Consider the following 11,784-nt stretch of genomic DNA (forward strand, 5'->3'; position numbering starts at 1 on the left):
AAGATGTAAGAACCAGGGGAGCCAATGGTTTAACTCCCAGTCCAAGGCCAAAAGCCTGAGAATGGGGGGTGGGGGGAGAGCTGCAGGTGTAGGTCCCTGAGTCTAAAAGCCAGAGATAGATAACTAATGAGAACCTACTGTATAGCACAGGGAACTCTACTCAAGGCTCTGTGGTGACCTAAATGGGAAGAAAATCCAAAAAAGAGGGCATATATGTATACGTATAACTGATTCACTTTGCTGTACAGCAGAAACTAACAACATTGTAAAGCAACTCTACTCCAATAAAAATTAAGAAAATAAATAAAAGCCGGAGAACCAGGAGCTCCAATGTTCAAGGGCAGGAAAAGATGGACATCCCAGCTGAAGAAGAGAACGAGGGAATTCGCCCTTCCTCTGCCTTTTTCTTCTATTCAGGCTCTCAACAGATTGGGTGATGCCTACCCACATTGGTGAGGGCGGAACTCTTTACTCAGTCACTGAATGAATGCACATCTCTTCTGAAAACATTCTCACAGACACGCCCAGAAATAATGTTTTACCAGCTATCTGGGAATCCTTTAGCCCAGTCAAGTTGGCACATAAAATTAACCGTCACAATGTTATTATTGATGACTTCAAAATTATTTATTATCACAGTTTTCATTATAATTCCTCTTTGACCCACGAACTGTACAATATTGCCATTTTCCTCTTAAGTTTTGGTTCTCCTGCGCTGTGATTAGAAAATGAGGTTCACTCTATTTCTACATTTAAAGTTCATTTAGGTTTTTGAAAAAGACACATATTTGACAAAATTTGCTAAGTGTCCTAAAAACCCTAGAGAATCAGGATTCTATTTGTAAGGCACAAATTTAGAATACAGTCTTGGACCTCTAAATTACTTTAATGTCTTTGGCAATGCCCTTGGTGTTTGTGAAGAGGCAGTAACTTAGAGGAGATTGCCTTCCTCCCCATTTGGCCCCCCTGCAATTTTGTACTCCCCATTCCCTTGGTAAGAGTTTTATTGGGTCCATTTTATGGGTGTTATATGGCGATTGTTAACAGCTGTCCAGCTATCAAGGCTGGCCCTAAAAGCAGGAGGCTAAGAGACCTCGGAGAGACTTACTCTTTCCCAGCCAGACGGAGAAAACTCTCCCTCGGGATTCCACAGTGGTCTGTCCTGAAAGCAGCGAGGACCTGCAATGGGCACTTTGAGGTTTCTGTGACAGTGGCCCTCCTGAGTCAGCAGGGATTGCTTCCCAGTGTGCTGGCGAGGTTGTCTAGGGAACAGACAGGTGAATCAGTGCCCAACTGGCTCACCATCAGGTGGGGGAACAGAGACATGAAGCTTTGCCCTCTTGCACCTGCATCACCGTAACATTCTGAAAAGAAACAGTCTTAGGCACTTCCAGGAAACTGCATGCTCTTTCTTTCTGCAACCCTCTTTCATTTCTAGCCCAGTGTATAAACTGAACATTCTTAGAAAGAACCAAAGCTTACACTTCAGCCTTGGGCAGCTCCTGCTTCTTTTCGAGTCCTCTGTAACAGATATGGAACAGACGGGAAGAGAGCTCATCTCTTAGTCTTTCTTCACCATTAATAATCAGCTTAGTCCCCCATTTCTGGAAATTTAACTCCTGGGATTGGGGGCGGGGGGGTTAAGTCCTTTCCTCACCAGAGTGATGCGTAAGTTAGTCACTATCTAGTCTTTTTCAGCTTGCATTGTCAAACAGGACTTCTCAGAGGTCTAGCGTGGCCTAAGTTCACATTTTTTAAGGATCAGAAGGTATTAAAATGTCATATCTTTCCTCTGAGCGAGTGAAGCCCATCACAATCCCCAACATGATACACTGATTTTCAAAAACAAAATTTTATCTCCAAGGATTACCTGGAAACCTGATTCATATATTAGAGAACCAGTTTACATTCAAAATATATATAACTCCGGAGTCACTGAAGAATTCCTCTAGATGTGTGTTAGAAATAAGCAATGTTAGTAGTCCAGGTTGATTGTATGCAACCACTTACTGCTGCCTTCAGAGTTTCCTTTCAACACAACAATGATGAGTTCGTCTGTGGTCTTCCCTCTCCTGGATACTCCTAGTGTCTTAACCTTTCATTGTGGCCTGCATTTTGAAGTGCTTAGTGCTAAAGGGAATGTTACCAAACTCAGGTTGGGCTGTTCACCACTTGAAAAGTCAATAGTAAAGAGACAAGAGTTGGTTGGAAAGGAAAAGTTGCTTTAATCATGAAACCGGCTACCCAGGGAGAAGGTGGAATCCCAAAACCAACTCCAAAGGTTCTGCTCAGTCATGAAAGTTTTTAAAGGGAAAAAGGGGAAATAATCTCAGTTAATCATTAAGGTAGAGGGTCAGATTCTTCGTCATTTTTCTGTTGCGTGCAGATCTGCTGACTCGTGATCTTCCTTTGGATGCTATCTTGTCCACGTGGTTCGCTTGCAAATTTGCTAACGGGGAAACTAGGGGTAGGGGGTCAGTCATTCTTCAACTATTTAATTCTTCATTCTTACTCCTTAGAATCTGGGAAATGACTCAAAACGTTAGGGAAGGCATTGTGTACATTCAGAAGAGCATAAGTCAGGAGTTAGTTAGATTAAATGTTACCTAGTGATCTCATTTTTATAACTAAGGGAAACAGAGATGGACAAACAGAAAAAGGGCAAAAGAGCTGCTTACAGGAAGATTGTGCAGGATGAATAATATTCTGTACTTCACACCACACTTTATATCCCTTAAACCACTTGCTTCTTCATACTCTCTTTCAAAACACAATACCTTTCGGCTCAGTCTTACCAAAGTCCCTGCTCTGACTCCTACATACACTGACCCAGATTGGACGCCCCTAGAGAAGTCAAAAGCATGAAACAGAGAAGCCGGACCACCCTTCTTCATGCAACTTCACGCTTATCCTTCAACTACTCCAGCTGCTGAAAAGCTATGGAAGTTAAAGAAATCTCCTTGTGTTGTGTGTGCAGCACCTTCCTTGAGAGCGATGAAGTCAAGCCAAGCTGCTCCCATGTCCAGCTCAGCAAGCTTCGGGTTCCATTCAGACCTCCTTCTTCACACACTGAGCTTTGAACAATAGACTCTCCAAGCTCCTGGAATTCCCTGGCAATCCGGTGGTTAGGACTCAGCGCTTCCACTGCAGGGGTCACAGGTTCTATCCCTGGTTGGGGGACTAAGATCCCGCAAGCTGCGGGGCGTGGCCGGAAAATAAAAGAAAAAGAAAAGAATTTCCAAGCTTTGGAGTCTGGTTTTCCACTTAGAGAGCATTATCTTAACTTTCCCACACCACTACATTCCGATTCACCTCTCTAAAGGCCACCAAGATTAAGAGTATCAACTAGCCCTTGGATTAATATATGCAGCTGTACCAAGACCCATATACAAGGGGAGAGGTCACCCATATTGGTAAAGGTGGGACTGAAAGTTCAATTCTTCTATGCGACGCCAGGAAGCCTCTTCTTTTTTTTTAATTAATTAATTAATTAATTTGTTTTTGGCTGTGTTGGGTTTTCGTTTCTGTGCGAGAGCTGTCTCTAGTTGGTGGCGAGCGGGGGCCACTCTTCATCGCGGTGCGCGGGTCTCTCACTATCGTGGCCTCTCTTGTTGCGGAGCACAGGCTCCAGACGCGCAGGCTCAGTCATTGTGGCTCACGGGCCCAGCTGCTCCGCGGCATGTGGGATCCTCCCAGACCAGGGCTCGAACCCGTGTCCCCTGCATTGGCAGGCAGATTCTCAACCACCGCGCCACCAGGGAAGCCCAAGGTATTTTTTATTACTATTTTTTAACAGGGAGAACTTGTTCTTAAGATTTTTTCCATGAGAATTGGAGACTAATTTCTTTGATTTTTCTCCTTATACCCTCCCCAACAGAAGCTGTATGTTTTGAGAATAACCACCGGGTTACAAGCAAAATAGCCCTAAATAAATACAAATACCTTCAATGAATGGGCATTTTTTTAAAAAGTTATTTATTTATTTATTTTTGGGTGTGTTGGGTCTTCCGTTTCTGTGTGAGGGCTTTCTCTAGTTGTGGCAAGCGGGGGCCACTCTTCATCGCGATGCATGGGCCTCTCGCTGTTGCGGCCTCTCTTGTTGCGGAGCACAGGCTCCAGACGCGCAGGCTCAGTAGTTGTGGCTCACGGGCCTAATTGCTCCGTGGCATGTGGGATCTTCCCAGACCAGGGCTCGAACCCGTGTCCCCTGCATTGGCAGGCAGATTCTCAACCACTGCGCCACCAGGGAAGCCCCCCAGGAAGCCTCTTAGTAGAAGTCATTTGTTCATAGTAGAGGTGCACGTCGCTACTAGATTTAGCTGCCTAACAGCTTTAATATGGAGAAGTTGATTTACCCTCAAGAAAATGGCTCACTCTCCTTTCTTCTCTGCTAAAAGCCATTGGCTGTTGGTCGTCTGAACACAGTTGTCAGTTTGACCTTCTTGGAGGGGCACCAGCATTGCCTCAGAGGGGCCTTGTTTACCAGTCTGCATTCCACTCTACAAAATGAATTGCAGGGTTTCCCCTTCTCCGCACCTTATAGTGTGATGACATTGCTCCCCTAAGGAGTAAACAATATGTGCTTTAAAGTGGACTTGTAGGATTTGAGTGTCTTTCTTTTGATTTGAAACTACATCAAATAAACTTGTGCAGAGGTGGTCTGCTTCTGAGTCATAGCTTATGGTTCCTGGGATAATTATATTTGATGGGAGCTCCACGTGATTCAGGGGTTTAGTACTTGTCCTGATCCCAAGCCTGTGCCATCTTTGTTTTGTTTTGTTTTTCTTTAATTGGAGTATAGTTGCCTGTGCCATCTTTGTAAGCTAACCTTTTCCTGCCTTTGAGGCAGCCCAGGGGTATGTGCCCTCTTAGGCACCGAGGAATAGTAGGGGTTTAGCAGCCAGTCTGGAGACCTGATCTGGGAGAGAGCCAGGCATCCAGTTTCATCTACAAATGCCCATTAGGACTCAAAGTCGACCATCCTGAAAAAGGGTAAGGTTCACAGTAAGACAGCATGAAGCTGGCCTTGGGATAAGTTCAAGTTAAAAATGAGATACGTATAAGGATGTTCAGTGGAGTAACTTTAAGGTTTATTGGGAGACAACGAGAATGATGATAATACCTGGAACTGTTACTGGTCAGGAGACAAAAAACGTTAAGACAAAGATTCGAATAATGTTAATGTCGTGTGTGACAACAGCATAAAAATGACTGCTCCGGGTCCTGGCTCAGCAGGGAAGCGCGGTTGCACATGAGAGCTGAGTGCGGCCGACAAAGGGCCGCCTTCACCGGGTTGCTGGGAAGAGGTCTAGCAGGGCCTAAGTTCACATTTGCGCCTCCCAAGGGGCAGTGGGCTCCTCATCTCCACACCCTCCCGTCCGTAATCAGTGACCAGGGCCACTGCAGAAATCACATCGCGGCAGGATAAATGAAGAAGGAAACGGGGAAGGGGCAAAGCATTGATTGCAAATGGCATATGTCTTAATAATGAGCAAATGTGGCAGGAAAAAAAAAATAGAAGACAACTGACCATGGAAGCAGTTGAATCCCAGCCGGATGGAACAGATTCTGTGTGACAGATTCTGTAACAGGTGTAACAGATTCTGTGGCAGAGAGTGAATCTGCTCATATGCAGACTCAGACTGGTCAAAATTCAATCCCTGGTTTAGCTCAGGTTTCTGTGGCTGCATCAGGCACCAGAAGAGGCTCCCCAGCTGTCACTCTAGTGCTATCACCTTCTGGCCAAACTGTACATGCCCAGGGAATAATAGTTGAGACACCACAGCCATTGGTTATTCAGTCACCACGAATACAAACCGTTCAGACAGCAGCGATTGCAGAGACAGATGAGTCTGCAGAATCAGAAGGTGTGATTGAATCTCGTAGAGAAATCCTTTCACGAAGACCCTGGATAGAAAAATACTGAATGAACTTTTCTCTGATGTGCCTAGTATTCCCAAGATTGAGGAATAAAATGCAGAGGACCAAGGAATGTCCCCTAACCTGACTACCATGGCAGTACCAACTAGCATATATCAGACTAGCCAGCGCAATACAGTGTGTAAGATACAGTGTTAGGTTAGGTATCATTAATACCTAACCTGTGTATATAAAACTAAAAGTGAATGTTAAAGTGAGACATTTGCACTGGTAGCTGTCATATACTTTTGAAAAGTAAAAAAAAAAAAAAAAAAATTATTACTGAATATAGAAGAAAACTGGGGGTAAAAATAAACAAGGGACAGTTTTTCCTATTTATATGTTATATCTACCTCTCATGAAAGTTTTAAACATGTTTTATGTTGTCTTTATGATGCATGCAAACATGATAAGATGTAAATGTCTGTATTTCATTCTTGGTTTTGTTACCAACAAATACATATCATACATACTAACCTAAAATAAGCACATTTGATTTCAAAATTATGTTTTAAATGTAATTCTGTTTACACTACTTTCTACTGAGTTACTTTGTGCTGCAGTTTTTTCCTAAAAGAGAATGGAAAAATGATCTACTTTCTAAAACTATAGCAATTGGACAGATCATTTTATTTTAAATGTTAAGCACCAAACAGATACAGTCACATTTACTTTTCAAATGACTTACATGAATTATATTAAGGTTCAGAGTGAGACAACAAGCATAAGTGACACCTGGAGTAAAGTTAGGGTTCAGTATTTGATAACAGGAATGTAGATCTTCTATGGTTCAGCATGAAACAACACACATAAAGGGGACCGCTGGAATAAAGTTTAAGATTCAGGCTGAAACCACAAGCACAGAGACAGCTATTTGTTCAGTGTGGGACAAAAACAGGAAATTTTCACTGGGAAAAGGTTATGGTTCAGTGTGAAAAACAATCCTGAAGATTGGATTGGAATCTTCAATCTTCATTCTGCTGGAATGAGGTCAAGGTTCACTGGGCAACGCAAGCTATTAGATGGCTGCTCAAATAAGATCACGTTTCAGTTTAGTGCAGGAAGCATAACAATGAATGGCAGAATTTATTCTTCAGTGTGAGACCAAAAGCACCCAGCTGACTGCTGAATGAGGTAAGTTTGGTGTGCGACAAGAAAGAAGATCACCAGGGAAATAAGTATAAAGCTCAGTGTGCCACAGCATTCCTGAACATGATGCTGGAATTAGGTAAAGGCTTAGAGGATGACAACAAGCTGGAAGGTCACCGCAGCAATAGGATAACGTTCAGTGTGACACAACCACCACGAAAATGATGGATTATGGTTAAGGATCAGAGTGAGACAAGAGCGTGAAGATGACTTCTGGGAGAAGGTTAAGGCCCAGTGTGAGATGCAATCAGAAAGATAACCACTGGACGAAGGTTATTCTTCAGTGTGGGACAAAAAGCTAGAAGATGAGTGCTGGAATAAACTTAGAGTCAATGGGAGAAAACAGGCCTGTTGCTGACTGCTAGAATAAAGGTACATACGGTTCAGTGTGACCTGACAAACATGTTGGTGACTGCTACAATAAAGGTTCAGGATGAGACTACCAACCTGAAAATGACTGTGGAAATATGGTTAAGACTCAAAGGGTGACAGTGTGTATGAAGATGGCTGCTGGAATAAGGTTAAGGTTCCGTGTGCAACAATAAGCAAGTGGATGGATTATAAAAATAATTAGGCTTCAGTGTGAGGCAACAAGCAAGAAGATGGCCTCTGGAATAAAGGTCAGTTCAGTGTGAGACTATAATTATGAGGAAGACCACTGGAATACAGATAAGGTTTATTGAGAAACATCAAGCATGAAGCTGACCACTGCTATTCCGTTATTGTTCAGTATGAGTCAACCAACTTGAAGATGACCACTGATATAAGGTTAAGGTTAAGTATCATAAGGTTAAGTGTCAAACATTGTCAGAAACATGATTGCTTGAATGAGGTTAAGGTTGAGTGTGGGATGGCAAGCATGATATGACTGCTGGAACCAACTTGAGATTCAGTATGAGACAAAACGCGTGAAGATGGCTGGTAGACTCATGTCTTGCTATGATGTGTGATCAAGCATTCAGTTGACTGCTGGGAGAAAGTTAAGGTTCACCAAGCCAACACAAACAAGATGAGTGGTGGAAAAGTTAAAGTTCAATGTGACACCAACAAACATTAGCATAGCCACTGGAATAAGATTAAGATTTAAAGAGTGTCAACAATCTAGAATATTACTGATGGAACAAGTTAAGGTTCAGTGTGACACAACTACCAAGAGGATGCCTGTTGGAATAAGGGCAACATTCAGGTGTGATAAGAAGCATAAAAACAACAAGGTCCTACTGTATAGCTCAGGGAACTATATTCCATATCCTGTGATAAACCATAATGGAAAAGAATATGAAAAAGAATGTATATATGTATAACTTAATCACTTTGCTATACAGTAGAAATTAACACAAAACATTGTAAATTAACTATACTTCAATAAAAAAAAAGACGCATGAAGATGACTACTGGAATAAGTTTAAGTTTCATCATATGTCTGACCACAAGCATGATGATGAATGCTGATAGAAGGCAATTATTCAGGACTTCCCTGGTGGCGCAGTGGTTAAGAATCCTCCTGCCAATGCAGGGGACACGGGTTCGAGCCCTGGTCCACATGCCGCAGAGCAACTAAGCCCGTGAGCCTACAGCTACTGAGCCTGCGCTCTAGAGCCCGCGAGCCACAACTACTGAGCCCGCGTGCCACAACTACTGAGCCCACTAGCCACAACTACTGAAGCCCACGCGCCTAGAGCCCGTGCCCTGCAACAAGAGAAGCCATGGCAATGAGAAGCCCGAGCACCGCAACGAAGAGTAGCCCCCGCTCCCCGCAACTAGAGAAAGCCCGCGCGCAGCAACGAAGACCCAACGCAGCCAAAAATAAATAAATAAATAAATAAATTTATATAAAAAAAACCAAAAACCAAAAAACAAATGGTTCAATTAGAACATGACAAAAGACATTTCACTAAAGAAGACATACAGATAGAAAATAAGCACGTAAAATGATTTTCACCATTATTAGCCATTAGAGAAATATAAATTAAAACCACAATGAGATATCACTATACACCTATCAGAACGTCAAGAATAAAAAATAGTGATAATACCAAATGTTGATGAGTAAGAAGAGAAACTGGATCTATTCATAAATTGTTGATGGGAATGTAAAATGTTACAGCCACGATGGAAAAGTTTGGCTGAGTCTTATGAAACTAAACACGCACTTACCATACAACCCAGCAATTGCACTCTTGGGCATTTATCCCAGACAAATAGAAATTTTTGTTCACACAGTAACCCGTGAACAAAGGTTCACAGCAGCTTTATTCCTAATAGCCAAAAACTGGAAACCCTGGTGTGCTTCCTTGGGTAAGTGGTATACAAACTATGGTACAACCATACCAAGGAACACTAACTCAGCAATAAAAGCAGTGGACTATTGACACTTGACATTCCCAGCAAATTGGATGACTCTCCAAAGAATGATGTTGAGTGAAAAAGCCAATCCCAAAAGGTTACATACTGTATGATTCCATTTGTATAACATTCTCAAAAAGACGAAATTATAGAAATAGACAACAGATTAGTGATTGCCAGGCATTAAGGAGGAAGAGCAGGAAGGAAGTGGGTGTGGCCAAAAAGGGGCAACACAAGGGATCCTGACAGTTATGAAACTGTTCTATATCTTGAGTATGATGGTGGATGCATGAATCCACACGTGATAAAATTGCATAGAACTAAACACACACACACACACACACACACACACACACAAAGTAAATTGGGGAAATCTGAACAAGATAGATAGATTTGTGTCAATATCCTGATTTTGATATTGTACAGTACTGCAGTTTTGAAAGATGCTACCACTGTGGAAAACTGGGTAAAATGTACATGGGATCTCTCTATTTTTTCTTGCAACTGTATGTAAATCTACAATTAACTCAAAAGAAAGGGTTTAATTAAAAAATCAATTGCAATTCTATATACTAACAATGAACATGTGGAAACCAAAATTAAACACACAGTACCACTTACAGCCACTCTAAAGGAAATGAGATAGATGTAACTCTAACAAAATATCCACAGGGTTGCTGAGTAAGTACAAGGAGGTAGCCCAAAGCAGTTCTTTTGTGGTTATGGAATATTTTTGTATCGTGATTATAGTAGTGGTTACATGAATCCTGACATGGGATAAAATTGCTAGAGCTATACATGCACACACACACACACACAAATTAATGCAGGTTAGGAAAATAGTGAAAACTGAATTAGGCCTATAGTCTAGTCAAGAGTAATATATCAGTGTCAATTTCCTGGTTTTGATATTATACTGTGTCTATAGAAAATGCCACCATTGGGGAAGCTGGGTGAAAGGCACAATGTCTTTTTTGTTCTATTTGTGCAACTTCCTGTGAGTCTATAATTATTTCAAAATAAAATGTTAAAAATAAATGAGATGAGGCCAAGGAGAGGTTTCAGAAATGATTGGAGGGAACAGGTTCTGCAAATGAATGACGCTGGATCCAGTCTGGAACAAAGGGTTTCTATAAAGCTTAAGTCTATATTCCTGTGCCCCTTCTTTTTCAAATAATTTTTATTGCATTATACAAGTAATACTTACAGATATACATATGGATATATGTACATATACATGGAGAATAAAAAGTATGTCCTCCTTCCTACTGCCTTAACCAGAGTAAACAATGTTCTGTAATTTGATGTATATCTGCCCTGGTGTTTTTTATGCATTCATATCCATGCATGGTTATATTGTTGATAAAATCATGATGCAATCCAATAACCTAGTGCCTCTCAAACTTACTTTTCTTCCTTGATCATGCAAGTAGGACAATTGCTCAGTGTATATGAATCTGCTGGGTTCCTTAAACACTTATACAGAGGCTACAGAGATATTCAGTGTGATGGTGAACAGGCATTTTGAGAGGGACTATTAAGGTATTAACTTAGGCCAGCCCTCCTTGTGAAAATTGGGATGAGGTCTTCGTGAATCAGCTTCTTGCAGACAGCTTCTTAAAAGTCCTGACTATAATGAAGCATGCGCATTTCAATAGTCTTGAAAATGTGACGGAGTTTGGAATGGATGTGGTTTAGAAAAAGATTAGATGAAACCACGAAAAGGCTTTAAAGCCCAACAGCAAGAAAAAGGCAATGAGTGAGAGCAGATGAATACCCGAGAGGACCTTGTGCGGTATCCAGGGCAAAGATAGGCTAAGAGGAGTGCTTAGAAATCACTACGGAGTGAAAGGTAAGGAAAATGAGGCAATGGAGCAATTCACGAAAAAAGAAATACACATGACCAGCCAATATACCCGAAAGGAAAAAAATGCGCGTGTGGGTTTGGTGAAACTCCACAGTGCAGAGTTACCATAAAAATGTGAATTAAAGAAAAGTACAGTGGGTTGGCTGGCCCGGTTTTCTGTGGAGACAGTGAGGGAAAGGAGATGGTGTAAACGGGGCAGAGGGTTCAGGGTGGGCCTTCTGTGCAGAATCAGCCCAGCGGTCCAGACCCTCACGGCCTCTACCCCCCTGCTCTAGCGCATCCTGCAAAAGGATCCCAGGGCAGCAGCGCCTTACAACGCGCTCAGGCCCTCGGGCTCTCTTCTTGGGAGTCGGGGAAGAGGCGGGGCTTGCCTGCGGGGCGGGTCCCGTGGGTGGGGCTGAGTCCGCGGCGGCCAGTCTGTAGCCCCCGAAAGGGGCGTGGCCACGCTAGGGGCGGGGTTAGGCTGGCGGCCGCCACTCAGGGAGCAGGCGAGGGGGTGGAGC

Source organism: Eschrichtius robustus, chromosome X (assembly GCF_028021215.1).
Source record: "Eschrichtius robustus isolate mEscRob2 chromosome X, mEscRob2.pri, whole genome shotgun sequence".
Classification (NCBI taxonomy): domain Eukaryota; kingdom Metazoa; phylum Chordata; class Mammalia; order Artiodactyla; family Eschrichtiidae; genus Eschrichtius; species Eschrichtius robustus.